Source organism: Macaca fascicularis, chromosome 12 (assembly GCF_037993035.2).
Source record: "Macaca fascicularis isolate 582-1 chromosome 12, T2T-MFA8v1.1".
Lineage (NCBI taxonomy): Eukaryota > Metazoa > Chordata > Mammalia > Primates > Cercopithecidae > Macaca > Macaca fascicularis.
Genome location: NC_088386.1, coordinates 44,393,741 through 44,407,500, shown reverse-complemented (window position 1 = coordinate 44,407,500; position 13,760 = coordinate 44,393,741). Strand labels below are relative to the sequence as shown.

Here is a 13,760-nt window from a genome sequence, read left to right as displayed (position 1 = left end):
AGAAAACCAGTGAGAAGGCCAGTGGAGCACAGGAAGCCAGGCAGAGAGTGAAAGACGAGGAAGTCAGCAGGACCTGAGCGCCCATGAGGGTCTTAGGCCATGGTAAAAGGGAGCAGTAAGAGTGTCAAGTGTATTTTAAATGTGATGGGAAGCCATGAGAAGGTTTTGAACAAGGAGTGACATGATCTGATTTGCATTATAAAAAGATGAGTGGAAGCTGGATGGGGAGGACAAAGAAAGGTTGGTTAATGGGACAAAAAATCCTTTTGATAGAAGGAACAAGTTCTAGTGTTCCATAGCACAGTAGAGTGACAATAGTTAGTAATAATTTATTGCTTTTTAAAAATAGCCAGAAGAGAATATTTGAAATGTTCCCAACACAAAGAAATAATAAATGTTTGAGATGATGGATATCCTCATACCCTGATTTGATCAATACACATTGTTGCATGTATCAAAATATCACATGTATCCCATAAATGTGAACAATTAGTATGTATCGATTTTTGAAAGATGAGTGGAAAAGGAGGGGATGTTAAGAAGTGGGGGAGCAGGGTGTTATGGGTTGAACTGTGTCTCCCAGTAAAGACGTGCTGAAGTCTTAGCTCCCAGTAACTATGGATGTGACCTTAGTTAGAAATAGGGTCTTTGCAGATTTAATCAAGTTAAAATGAGGTCATTAGGGTGGACCTTAATTCAATGTGACTACCGTCCTTGTAAACAGAGGGAAATGTGTACACAGACAGACACACAGGGAGCATGTCATGTGAAGGCACAGAGACACGGACACAGAGGGAAGATGGCCACATGAAGATGAGGCAGAGGCTGGAGTTACGCTCCTGCAATCCAAGGAAAGCCTGGGGCTGCCTGAAGCTGGAAGAGGCAAGAAAGGATCCTGTCCTGCAGCAGGATCCTGTTGGCACCCTGATTTTGGACTTCTGGACTCCAAAACTGGTAGAGAGTGAATTTACATTGCTGGAGCCACCCAGTTTGTGATGCTCTGTTAGGGCAGCCCTAGGAAAGCAAGGCTCAGGGAGACCAGTGCAGGTGCCTGCACCAGAGAATCAGGTCTCAGGGAGGCATCAGTACACTGTCAGATGCCTGCTGAATTTTGAAAGTAGAGACGACAGGAACTGCGGGTATCTTGGGTTTGAGGGGCAGGAACAAAATAGGAATTCATTGCCAGGAACGTGCTTGAGGAACACTTCGCAAGAAACTGCAAAACCAATAAGAAGTCTTTGAATTCTGAATGTCAAAGGAAAGAGATCAACCAGTGGGATCTCTTGAGGTTATGGGGAATTGGGAGATGTACCCAAGAATAAACAAGACAAGAGTAACAGAGGCCACAGGTACTTGCCTCTGTTTCTGTAGGACAGCATTAAGAAATTGGTCCTGGCCAGGCACAGTGGCTCACGCCTGTAATCACAGCACTTTGGGAGGATGAGGCGAGTGGATCACCTGAAGTCAGGAGTTTGAGACCAGCCTGGCCAACGTGGTGAAACCCCATCTCTACTAAAAATACAAAAATTAGCCAGGCATGGTGGCAGGCACCTGTAATGCCAGGTACTCGGGAGGCTGAGGTACGAGAATTGCTTGAACCCAGGAGGCAGAGGTTGCAGTGAGCCAAGACTGCACCACTGCACCCCAGCCTGGACGACAAGAGCAAAACTCCGTCGAAAGGAAGGAAGGAAGGAAGGAAGGAAGGAAGGAAGGAAGGAAGGAAGGAAGGAAGGAAGGAAGGAAGGAAGGAAGGAAGGAAGGAAGGAAGGAAAAGAAATTGGTCTTGCTCAAATATATTCAAAACAAATTGACAAATTAGCCACAGGCACAGCCACAACATCACTGCATGAGGCTTACCGACAAGTAATGGCGACATTCAGGAATCACACTGGAAAGCAGTGGTCAGAGTGTGAGCACAGAAGTGGTTGCTGTCCCCATGCCTGTGTGTGACGGCCTCCTGAGGGTTCAGGGTTTACAGACAGTGAATGAGCACCATGGCAACTGTGCCTCATTTTACACACGAGAAGGTAGACCCTGGACGCAAAGGGGACATCTAATCTAAAGGAGCATCAGGCAGATCCTGCCTCTCTGCAGAAGCCCCAGTGATGTAATGCCAACCCCCCATGCACCCAGCCCCAGCAATTTTCCCCTGAGAGGCCTGAGAAAGTAGGTGGCCTTTTTTTTTTGTTGGTGGTGGGGGTTAGGCACCAAGGGCTTTCTGGAAAATAGGAATAGGCAGAGTTTGTCAATTATTGAGTATTTGCTACATGTGAACATTATGCAACCCGTTTCATAAGCATTCTCTAATTTATCCCTCATCCCCACCGTGCAAGTAGGGTCGTATTGCCCCCATTTTACAAATGAGGAAATTGAGGCCCCAAAAAGCTAAGAAACCTGCCCAAGGCTGCACAATGGCAGCACTGGACTTCAAAACCAGGTCTATGTGACAGAAAATCTTGGATCTTCCCTTTACACCATGTGATGTGATCTTCTTTCTTGCTACCCAGAGTGTGATCCACGGGCCAGCAGCACCAGCAGCACCTGGGAACTTTTTCTTTTTTTTTTTTTTTTTTTTTTTTTTTTTTTTTTTTGAGACGGAGTCTTGCTCTGTAGCCCAGGCTGGAGTACAGTGGCCGGATCTCAGCTCACTGCAAGCTCCGCCTCCCGGGTTTATGCCATTCTCCTGCCTCAGCCTCCGGAGTAGCTGGGACTACAGGCGCCCGCCACCTCGCCCGGCTAGTTTTTTTGTATTTTTTTTCGTAGAGACAGGGTTTCACGGTGTTAGCCAGGATGGTCTCGATCTCCTGACCTCGTGATCCACCCGTCTCGGCCTCCCAAAGTGCTGGGATTACAGGCTTGAGCCACCGCGCCCGGCCTCAGGCCCCACCCAGACCTACTGAACCAGAATCTGCATTTTGACAGGATGCACAGTGATCATGTGCACAGTAGCATATGGAAAGCACTGTTCTACTTAGTTTTTTGAAGGCCTTTGATAAATGTCCACGCAAAAGTTCAACTGCATCATTTCACAGATAAGGAAACTGAGGGCCGGAGAGGACTAGCAAGTTGCTCGGTGTTCCTGAATCGACGCTCCTAACAACATCTTGGACCATCATAAAGAATCATGTCCAATGTGCTGCTGTGACCAGAAAAGGTAGTCACATGATGGGAGCTGTCAATCAAAGGCAGCACTGAAATTAGAGAACTAACACTGTTCCATCTGTCACAACAAGGATAGTAGAGAGACAGCTTCGGTGTCCCGGTCCCTCACCCATCCCTAGTCCAGGCTCCATTGTAAGAGGGATATTGACACCTGGCCTGTGACGCCCATCTGCCCAGGCTGGGATGTTCTCACCTCTTTGTTTGCATCTTCACAGCCTGCATGCGTGCCTCATACACAGTAGGTGCTCAATCCACCTTTGCTAACATCACTGATGATAGTGGACGGGAGAGAGCTGCACAAGGAATGGGGCCTCAGCAAGAAGGGCGAAACTGAAGACGAAACCTGCACTTTTGCCTGGGGCAGCCCCACAAGCCTTCAATCTCTGATTCTCTTTTCTTTAAAATCTATTACAAAGTGTTCAACTGCTTCAGCAGCTCTCATGCTTTTCCAAATTCTTTAACAGGAATGTTAGTAAGTGTGCCAGCAATTTACTTTCTTGCATTGACTCCATGTCCTCAATACCATTATTACTGCTGAAACTGCCAAGGCTCTTTGGCTCTGAGCTCTAATGGACATTGGGCAACTGAGCCTTGGAAGATCAGCAAAAACGGTTTCTGGAGCACAACTGGGCACCAGCATCTAGATCTCTCCATGCCCCGACCCCTACATTCTGCTTCTAACAGCTGCGTGTCCCTACCAGCTGCCTTCTTGTGAATTCCATTCACCATCAAGCAAGTGAACTACCCAAGACGAACTTTTACCCTGGTGAGGTCTCTGTGAAGTGACAGCCAGGCTAAGGTGACCAAGAGATGGAGAAGTCAAGAAGATCAAAGGCCTGTAGAGCCTCACGCCCAGCCCTGCCTCCTCTGTGACAGTCAAGAATGTGCCCAGAATTCTGCTTCTGGTTACAGGCACATGCCTGACAGCCTGTCCCTACCTCTGCAAAGAAGGGAGTGTGAATGAGGGGGCCTCTGCCCTGGGCCTATGCACAGGCCCCCATTCCTTTATGCTGCTCATGGTTGACTGTCTTTGGGGTGCTCCTGGATTCTGAGTCCAGCTGCCAGCTGGACCACTCCATGTTTTTCTATTACCTCCTCCTTGATCTCAGATTCTGAGCTCAGCCCCTTGGACTTGCAGAGCTTTACACATCCTCCTCTAAGTTTGTGGGCTTTCCTTCGGCAACCCTCCTTGCTCAGCCAATCAGTCTTCCCCCTTATCAGCTAGCTGCCCAAGTCCAAGCCCAGTACATGACGTAATCCATCCCTGTTCAACTTATTGGCCAATGACCATGATACAGAGGGCTGCCACCTCTCTCCTCACCCACACGTACCCATGTCTCACTATCAGTCATATTGTAGGGGATAAAGAGGAAAGAACAAATATGTGGTCATTCACCTTAAATTGCTAATGAAATAGACACACCTTGAAAAACATAGCAAGATACAGCCAAGTATACAAATTGATACGTAGTCAGCTCCATGGCATGGAAAATAGCTCTCCTGGTGTCGATCTCCGTCCACTCATCTTTTGACCCAACCCAGGAAAGTTGACTCAGTTGCAGGGTCATTCAGTGAGATTCTTTCCCTGTGACACTTACGACAGATGCAGACATGGCCTATGACATCTGGGCATTTGGGGCCTAAAATAGAAAGGTAAATAAAGTCCAGAGGGATAAAAACCATTAGCCCAAGGCCAAGTAGCCAGTGTGGTTTGACACCACTGGTGATCAGCAGGTGTGTGGGGTGAAAAACAATGGGAACCAGTCTCTAAGCTGTCAGCAAAAGAGGCCATGGGGGTTTCCTGGGCAACCCGACATGGGTGAATGAAGTCGTGAGTTCTTCTTTGCCACAGAATCTGTGGGCTCTTTGAGTGCTCCTTAGAGTCCCAGGAGTCCAGTGTTTCTTGCCTACAGCAGCAACCTTCGTAGCAGTCTCTGGAGTGACTCCCCTCTCTCTCTGCTTCCTCCCTCCTGCTTCCTGGGGTCACTTTCCCATAGACAAGCTCCAGTCACATCCTTGTCTCAGGTTCTGCATTCTAGAAAGCCCACACTAAGACAAATGCCTACGTTATAGGGCAGTTGTAAGAACTCATGGAGATAAATCATGTAAAGCTCTTGGAAAAGAAAATCAGTACCCAAGTGACCAAGAAACAAAAGTAGCCTTGCACCCATCCACTGGTCTGATGCTCACAGCTGGCCCCTGGGTTGTTAGAAGCTCCTCTGACACTCACAACTGGGCCACACTGTTCTCCTGTTGGACATAAAGGACCTCACAGAACACCAACATCAGACAAGGTCACCTGATGCCGTGATACAGTGGGACAAAAGCAAGGGCACTGTGTGTTAGGCCGTTCTTACGTTGCTATAAAGGAATACCTGAGACTGGGTAATTTATCAAGAAAAGAGGCTTTATGTTGGCTCACAGTTCCACAGGCTGTACAGGAAGTGTGCTGTTGGCATCTGCTTCTGGCGAGGGCCTCAGGGAGCTTACAATCATGGTAAAAGGTGAAGAGGGTGCCAGTGCATCACTAGGAGAGTGCAAGCAAAAGGAGATGCCACACATTTTTAAACAACCAGATATCACATGTATTGAGAGTGAGAATCACTCATTATTGGGAGGCCAGCACCAAGACATTCATGAGGGATCCACCCCCGTGACCCAAACACCTCCCACCAGCCCAACCTCCAACATTTCAACATGAGATTTGGAGATTGGAGGGGACAAACACCCAAACAATATCACTGTGCAACCCACACATCCTCTCTTTCTCTCAGCTATGAGTGACTTCTGTTTTTTTACCAATTACATCTTTAGCTTCGCTTCAGTCTGTCCTTTCTATAGATAAGATTTATCGAGATTCCTCATCATAGAATTCCTCCATTTCCTGGTAACATTCAAGTCACAGCAAAGTCCCAAATCCTTGACCCTCCCTTGAATTACTCAATCAAAACCTCCATCCTGTTGTGGGTTCTTTCTCACCCTCCCCCTGAGAGTCCCTGCTGGTGGAGATGTGCTGGACAGCACAGAGAGGAGTCTCCAGGAGGAAGCCAGGCTGGGAGACAGGGCTCTCTCATCCCAGACCAGTAGTTAAGCACCTGCTCAGCTTTTTACCAAGCATACATCAGCCACCTACTGTGTGTAGGATGCTGAGCAGCTTAGGGTTAATGCTGAGGTGCAGACAAACCAATCCAAAGGCACGATGCCCACTTGGAGGGTTTTATGATCTAATCAGGGAAGAAAACATATACTTACGGGAAACAGCTCAGGTCAGTTTGAGCTCCTGGCCTGAGCCGTTGGCTGCTGCTCTTCTATCTTTTCACTAGGCCCTGCGAAGCCACAGAGTGTTTGCACCTCTATCAAACTTAATGAAATATTTAAATTTACTTTTGTCTTGTTAAAAAAAAAAAAAGGCCCTACATACTGCTAATAAATATGTGTAAGAATCTCTTCTGGAAATATATTCTGGGTAATTTATGTGGTATAAAACACCTCTGATCATCAAGTTTAACATCATCAGTGATGTCATGTCGATAGTTTATACCTTGATGCAATGTGTCAAGAATGGCATTTCACTTCTGTGGTCTTCCTCTCAAAAACCCATAACGCAAGTCAAACCATAAAGGAAGCACAAACTATAAACAAGCCCAAATTGAGGCACATTTTAGAAAATACGTTGTCAATACTCCTAAAAAATGTCAAGGTCATGAAAAAGAAGGGAAGTCGGGGAAATGCAATAGCCAAGAAGAGTCTAAGGAGACATGATGACTAAATGTTACGCAGTATCCCAAATGGGATCCTGGGACAGAAAAAGCACATTAAGTTAAAAGTAATGAAACTGGAATTAAATGAGAGCTTAGTTAATAATAATGTATTGTATTGGATCATTAATTATGATGAATCTACCAAAGTAATGTAAAATGCTAACAATAGAGGAAACTTGGTGTTGTGTATACAGAAAACAGGAACTCTCTATCCTATCTTTGCAACTTTCCTGTAAATCTAAAGCTATAATAGAATTAAAAGTTTATTTGGCTCACACCTGTAATCCAAGCACTTTGGGAGGCCGAGGCAGGCGGATCACTTGAGGCCAGGAGTTTGAGAACAGTCTGGGCAACATGATGAAACCCTGTCTCTACAAAAAAATACAAAAATTAACCAGGTGTGGTGGTGCATGACTGTAGTCCCAGCTACCTGGGAGGCTGAGGCAGGAGGATCACTTGAGCCCAGGAGGCAGAGGTTATAGCGAGCCAAGATCACACCACTGCATTCCAGCATGGGTGACAGAGTGAGACCCAGGCTCAAAAAGAAAAAAAGTTTATTATAATAAAATAGACAAGCTAGCAAACCTTTGAGTAGTGTGCGTCCTATGTGCTATTTCCCTGAAGGTAAATTCTGACCAGCTTAGTCCTTCCTACTATGTGTATAGCCATATAGCATTGGAGTGTGTGCGCACTACAGGTGAATGTGTGCGTGCATATGTGTGTTTAAAGGGCCAGGTACTGTACTTTGATTTGTTTTTAAGTCAGCCAAGCTATAGTGATGGTTTTATGGGTATATACATATATCAAAATGTATCAAATTATACACCTTAAACTTACATAGTTTATTGTTTGTTTATTACATCTCAGTAAAGCTAAAAAAAGGAAACACTCCAAATTTTGATGCCAGAACAAGTACACAGGAGGGCCCAAACTCAATTACTTATTAAAAGACTTTGACCTCAGACTTTTTATGTAAAGGAAAGCAAAACAAAAACCTGAAAAACTGTATCAGTCAGCTAGGGCTGCTTTAACAAAATATCACAGAACGAGTGAATTGAACAACAGAAATTAATTTTCTCATAGTTCTGGAGGCTGGAAGTCTATTATCAAGGTGTCCGCAAATTCGTTTCCTGGTGAGCCTGCCCTTCCTGTCTTGTAGTCAGCCACCTTCTCTCTGTGTCCTCATGTGGCCTTTCATCTGTGTACACATGGAGGAAAGAGAGATCCCTGACTTCTCTTCTTCCAATAAGGAGACCAGACCTATTGGAGTAGGGCTCCATGTTCATGACCTCATTTAGCCTTAATTGCCTCCTTAAATGTCCTAGCTCCAAAAATAGCCACATTGGCGATTAGGGCTTCAACATAGGACTTTGAGGAAGACCCAATTCAGTCCATAACATCCACTCTCTGGAGCTCCCAATCCATGTCCTCCTCACATGCAAAATACATTCACCCCATGTTAACAGCCCCAGCAGTCTTAACCCATTCCAGCCTCAGCTCTGAATTCCAATATCTCATCTAAATATTACCTAAATCAGGTATGGGTGAGACTTGAGGTATGATCCATCTTGAGGCAAAATTTCTCTCTAGTTTCGAACCTGAGAAACTAGGCAAGTTATGTGTTTCCAAAATACAGTGGCAGGACAAGCACAGAATAGACACCCCCTTCCAAAAGGGAGAATATGGGAAGGAGAAAGGAGTGACAGGTTCCCAAGGAAATCCAAAGCCTAGCAAGTCAAATTCCTCGAGATCATAAAGCTCAAGAATAAATCCCTTTGATTGGAAACTCTGCTTTCTGACCCACTGAGGCAGCAGCATCACTGCCATGTTGCCCCCTCAACTCTTTATAGAGGTCCTGCCCTTGAGGCCCTGGGTGCATGCAGCCTGGCCTATAGAAACCAAGAAGGGGCCCCACTCTGTGAAATCAAGGAGAAAACAGCCTTGCCTCCTCAGCCTGTGGTGGGAGTGGCAGACCTGATGATCTCTGAATCAACTTCAGGGTCATTCTGCTCTTTTCTTGAAGGATAAAGACAAATAGCTCTATTGTGCCATACTGTAGAATCCCAGAAGTCTGAAAGTCTTCCTTTGTTTTGTCCCATCTCCCTTCTCCTTGGTCCAAACTGGCAGTGTCTCCTCTTGTATATGCCTATCTCTATTCCTGGTTTCTGCTGAGATGGCTGATTGACTCCATGGGTAATCTCCTGATGGACTGATTGTCAAGCCACACCCTTGGTGTTCACTCTGGAACATGCTTTCTCATTTTTTTGCAATATGGATAGGCTGAGAATTTTCCAAATCTTCAAGTTCTAGTTGCTTTTTACTTAACAATTTCTTTAATTAATTTCTCTCCTCTTATACGTTATTATAAATAATAAGGAGAATCCAGAATGCACCTTCAACACTTTGTTTATAAACCTCCTTAGCTAAATATTCAGTGTTGTCACTCATAAGCGGTACCTTCCACAAAAACTACAATACAATTCAGCTAAGATTTTTTGCCACTTTATAACAAAGATGGCCTTTCATCCAGTTTCCAATAGTGTGTTCCTTCTTTGCATCTGAGAACTCACTAGAATCACCATTAACATTCATATTTCTACCAATAGTTCCTTCAAGGCAATCTAGGCTTTTTCTAGCAGGCACCTCAAATCTCTTCCAACTTCTGCTCATCACCCATCACCCAGTTCCAAAGCCAATCCACATGTTTAGGTACTTGTTACAGAAGCATCTCATTCTTTGGTACTAAAATCTGTATTAGTCAGGGTTCTCCAGAAAAATAGAACCCATCACAATCAGGGTAGGGGGTGATTTATTAAAAAGTCTTAGCATCACTTCTTGGCCTTTTGCCTAGGAGTAAGTGTAGAATCTATTGCATTGATCTGTTCTCACGCTGCTAATAAAGACGTACCTGAGAGTGGGTAATATATAAAGGAAAGAGGTTTAATTGACTCACAGTTCCACATGGCTGTGGAGGCCTCACAATCGTGGTGGAAGGCAAAGGAGGAGAAAAATCACGTTTTACATGGTGGCAGGCAAGCGAGATTGTGTAGGAACTCCCCTTTATAAAACCATAAAATCCCATGAAACTTACTCGCTATCACAAGAACGGCATGGGAAAGACCTGCCCCCATGATTCAATTACCTCCCACTGGCTCCCTCTCACAACACGTGGGAATTATAGAAGCTACAATTCAAGATGAGATTTGGGTGCAGACACAGCCAAACCATATCATTATTCTTATCAGTTTAGTATCTGGTGTGTCCTCTATTTGAGCACAATAAATTAAATAAATTTTTGGAGAAGGGAGATAGAATGGGAACTTGTTCCATCCACTCCATGCATTAACCTGGTATTGCAGTACCTCCAGGAATGGTGCAACTTCCTCCTGCCCCACAGGATTAAAAAAAAGAATTAGCCCACAGAACTGTAGAAGCTAGAAAGTTCCAAGATCTGCAGGGTGAGTCAAGAAGCTAGAGACCCAGAAGGGCTGATGATGTAGGTCCAGCCTGAGTTCAAGGACCTGAGAACCAGGAGAGCTGATGGCCAGCAAGGCTCAAAATTCAAGAAGAGCCAATGTTTCAGTTTGAATCTGAAGACAGGAAAAATTCCCTCTCACAAAGAGAAGGGTCAGTCTTTTTGTTCTATTCAGGCCACTAACTGATTGGATTAGGCCAATCCACATTAAGGAGGGCAATCTGTTTTACTCAGTGTACCCACTTAAATGTTAATCTTGGGCCAGGTGTGATGGCTCACGTCTGGTAATCCCAGCACTTTGGGAGGCCAAGGCAGCTGGATCACCTGAGGTCAGGAGTTCGAGACCAGCCTGGCCAACATGGTGAAACCCTGTCTCTACTAAAATACAAATATTAGCTGAGCATGGTGGCAGGCGCCTATAATCTCAGCTACTTGGGAGGCTGAGGCAGGAGAATCGTTTGAACCTGGGAGGCAGAGGTTGCAGTGAGCCAAGATTATGCCATTGTACTCCAGCGTGGGCAACAAGAGTGAAACTCTATCTAAAAAAAAAAAAGGATTCTTCTCTCTGCCTATCACAATAGCCACCCAGTCACTTTTGCTGCTCCCTCATTTCCACTAACCCTTCTTCTCAGCCTTGCCAAGTTCTGTGACCCCTCGACTTGATTTCTTCCAGTGTGCTTGCTGGTTTACTTCCATAGAATCACCAGAGTAGAGCTAAAAAGTGGTACATGGGCCTCTACTCCAGAAAACTGAGTTTGAAATTCAAGGTCAACCAATCCCTATGTATGACTGAAATTTATAATCTCTTTTTGTGGTATTTTAATAAAGTTTTCAAAGTTTTATATTAAAAATTTAAGAGATATCATGTTGTATTAGTCAGGGTTCTCCAGAGAGACAGAAGCAATAGAATGGATGGATGGATGAATAGAGAATTGATCGATTAACTGATAAATAGATAGATAAATACATACATACATAGCTGAAGAGGCATTTATTAGGGTAATTGGCTTATATGATTATGGTGGCTGAGAAATCCTTCAACAGGCTGTCTACAAGCTGGAAACCCAGGGATGCCAGTAGCATGGCTCAGTCCAAGTCCAAAGGACTCAGAACCGGGGAAGCTGGGGGTGTAACTCTTAGTCTGAGGCCAAAGGCTTAATGACCTGAAGGAGGAGGACTGCTGGTTCAAGTTCCACAATCCAAAGGCTGGAGTACCTGGAGTTCTGATGTCTGAGACCAAGAGAAGAGGGTGTCCCAGCTCCAGGAGGAAGAGAGTAAATTTGCCTTTCTTTTGACTTTTGGGTGTATCCATGACCCTAGTCAACTGGATTGTGCAACCCACATTAAAAGTGATCTTCCCCATACAGTCCACAGACTAATGCACCAATCTTCTCTGGAAACACTGTCACATACACACCCAAAAATCATGCTTTACCAGCTATCTAGATATTCCTTAATTCAATCAAGTTGACACCTAAAGTTATCCATCATACAAGTAGGTAAAATAAGATGAGAGTCTGCCTTTATTCCCACTAAAATCCCAATAACCTCCTTGGAGTTAACGGTCTGAGCTTCTAATTTTTTCTTCTATGCATTTATAAACACATAGGGTCTCCTTTACACAAATGGAATCACTTGGAATTAACTAAGCACAAGAAAACTTTCCCATCGTGTTGTTTCTGTATTTCCCTTCTTCCTTAAAATGAATTTCAAAGATCTTAGAACTTTTCCTCTCCTAATTATTTGAAAATTATATATTTTATTTTTATTTATTTGATGTTACCTTTACATTTTGACAATGATATTGATGCATTTTTTCTATCAATATTGAGAATTAATCAGCATTCATAACATTTATACTCCAACAGGGTAATATTGTTATTAAAATTTGTCCCATTCCTTTTTAAAAAATTTTTAATTATGAAAGCTTCCAATATAGACAAGAGTAGATCAATGACTATAATCAATCCTTCTGTACTCCTCACCAGCTTAAACATGAGGAATATGTCTCAACTCATGGCAAGTTTACATCCCCATCCACTTGCTCCTCCCACACTATTTTGAAGCATAGCCCAGATATCATATCATTTCATCTGTAAATCTTTCAATATCTATCTCAAGAAGATATAAGGGCTCCTTTCACATATATAGATACAGTATCACACCTAAGAATCAATTAATAATAACTAGTAAATACCCAGAATTCCAATTATGTCATACATGTTATTATAATTTTTGTCCTATAGCTTGTTTGAATTGGGATTCAAATAAAGTCTACATATTGCAATTGGTTAATAAGTCTTTAACATCTCTTAAAGCATAGATTTCTTGTCATGTCTTTCTTTTCTTACAATTCATTTGTTAAAAAACAAATTGTTTGTTCTATAGTTATATAGGACTTCCGTGAGTGATCATGAAGCAGATAGTCACTGGTCCATCAAGATGTCTTATTCAAGGGCAACAAGTTGGCGATCATTGTGCCATTAATATAGCCTTGAAGTAAGAGCTAGACACTAGGTATAGTTTCAGTCTAGAAACCCCAAAGTTTTACGGGCCCTGAGCGAGGAGGGGGATACTTCCCAGGTGGGTTGTTGGTTTCTCAAAGCTTGGTAGTCAAGGAATTTATTTGGAGGTGGTAAGAACGTTGATGAGAGGCCAAGCATGGTGGCTCATGCCTGTAATCCCAGCAGTTTCGGAGGCCAAGGCAGGTGGATCACCTGAGGTCAGGAGTTCGAGACCAGCCTGACCATCATGATGAAACCCCCATCTCTACTAAAAATACAAAACTAGCTGGGTGTGGTTGCACATGCCTGTAATCCCAGCTACTTGGGAGGCTGAGACAGGAGAATTGCTTGAACCCAGGAGGCGGAGGTTGCAGTGAGCCGAGATCGTGCCATTGCACTCCAGCCTGGGCAACAAGAGTGAAACTCCATCTCAAAAAAAAAAATAAAATAAAATAAAGAATGTTGATGAGAAATTATTTGACTTACATGTGCTGTGTACGATCAGTGATTGTATGGTCCTATTGTACTAGATGATGTCCATATGCTAAAGATTAGAGCTTGCACAGCTTAGCTTAATGGGTAGTCATCATAAACTTCACATACTTGCTTATATTTATAAAACCTAGATTTTGCTGATTGCATCCCATGGGTGCCATTTGATAAGTGCCTCTGTCATCTGTATTGGTAGTTAGATCTATACGCTTGATCAGATTCAGGCTAGATATTTTTGACAAGAATACTTGACAGATGATAGCATGTGCCTCCATCAAGGTACACAAAATGTTTGGCTGTCTTTCCTTTTGTTATACTAATGGCTTATCATGCTCAATGCCTAGATCTAAAATTGTGATATTCAAA

The 13,760-nt window shown here is 43.8% G+C and overlaps 1 pseudogene; it reads left to right on the top strand.

The window, feature by feature from the left end:
* Positions 1 to 10,144: 10,144 nt before the first annotated feature.
* LOC123568205 (U2 spliceosomal RNA) lies at positions 10,145 to 10,307 on the top strand (annotated as a pseudogene).
* Positions 10,308 to 13,760: the final 3,453 nt, after the last annotated feature.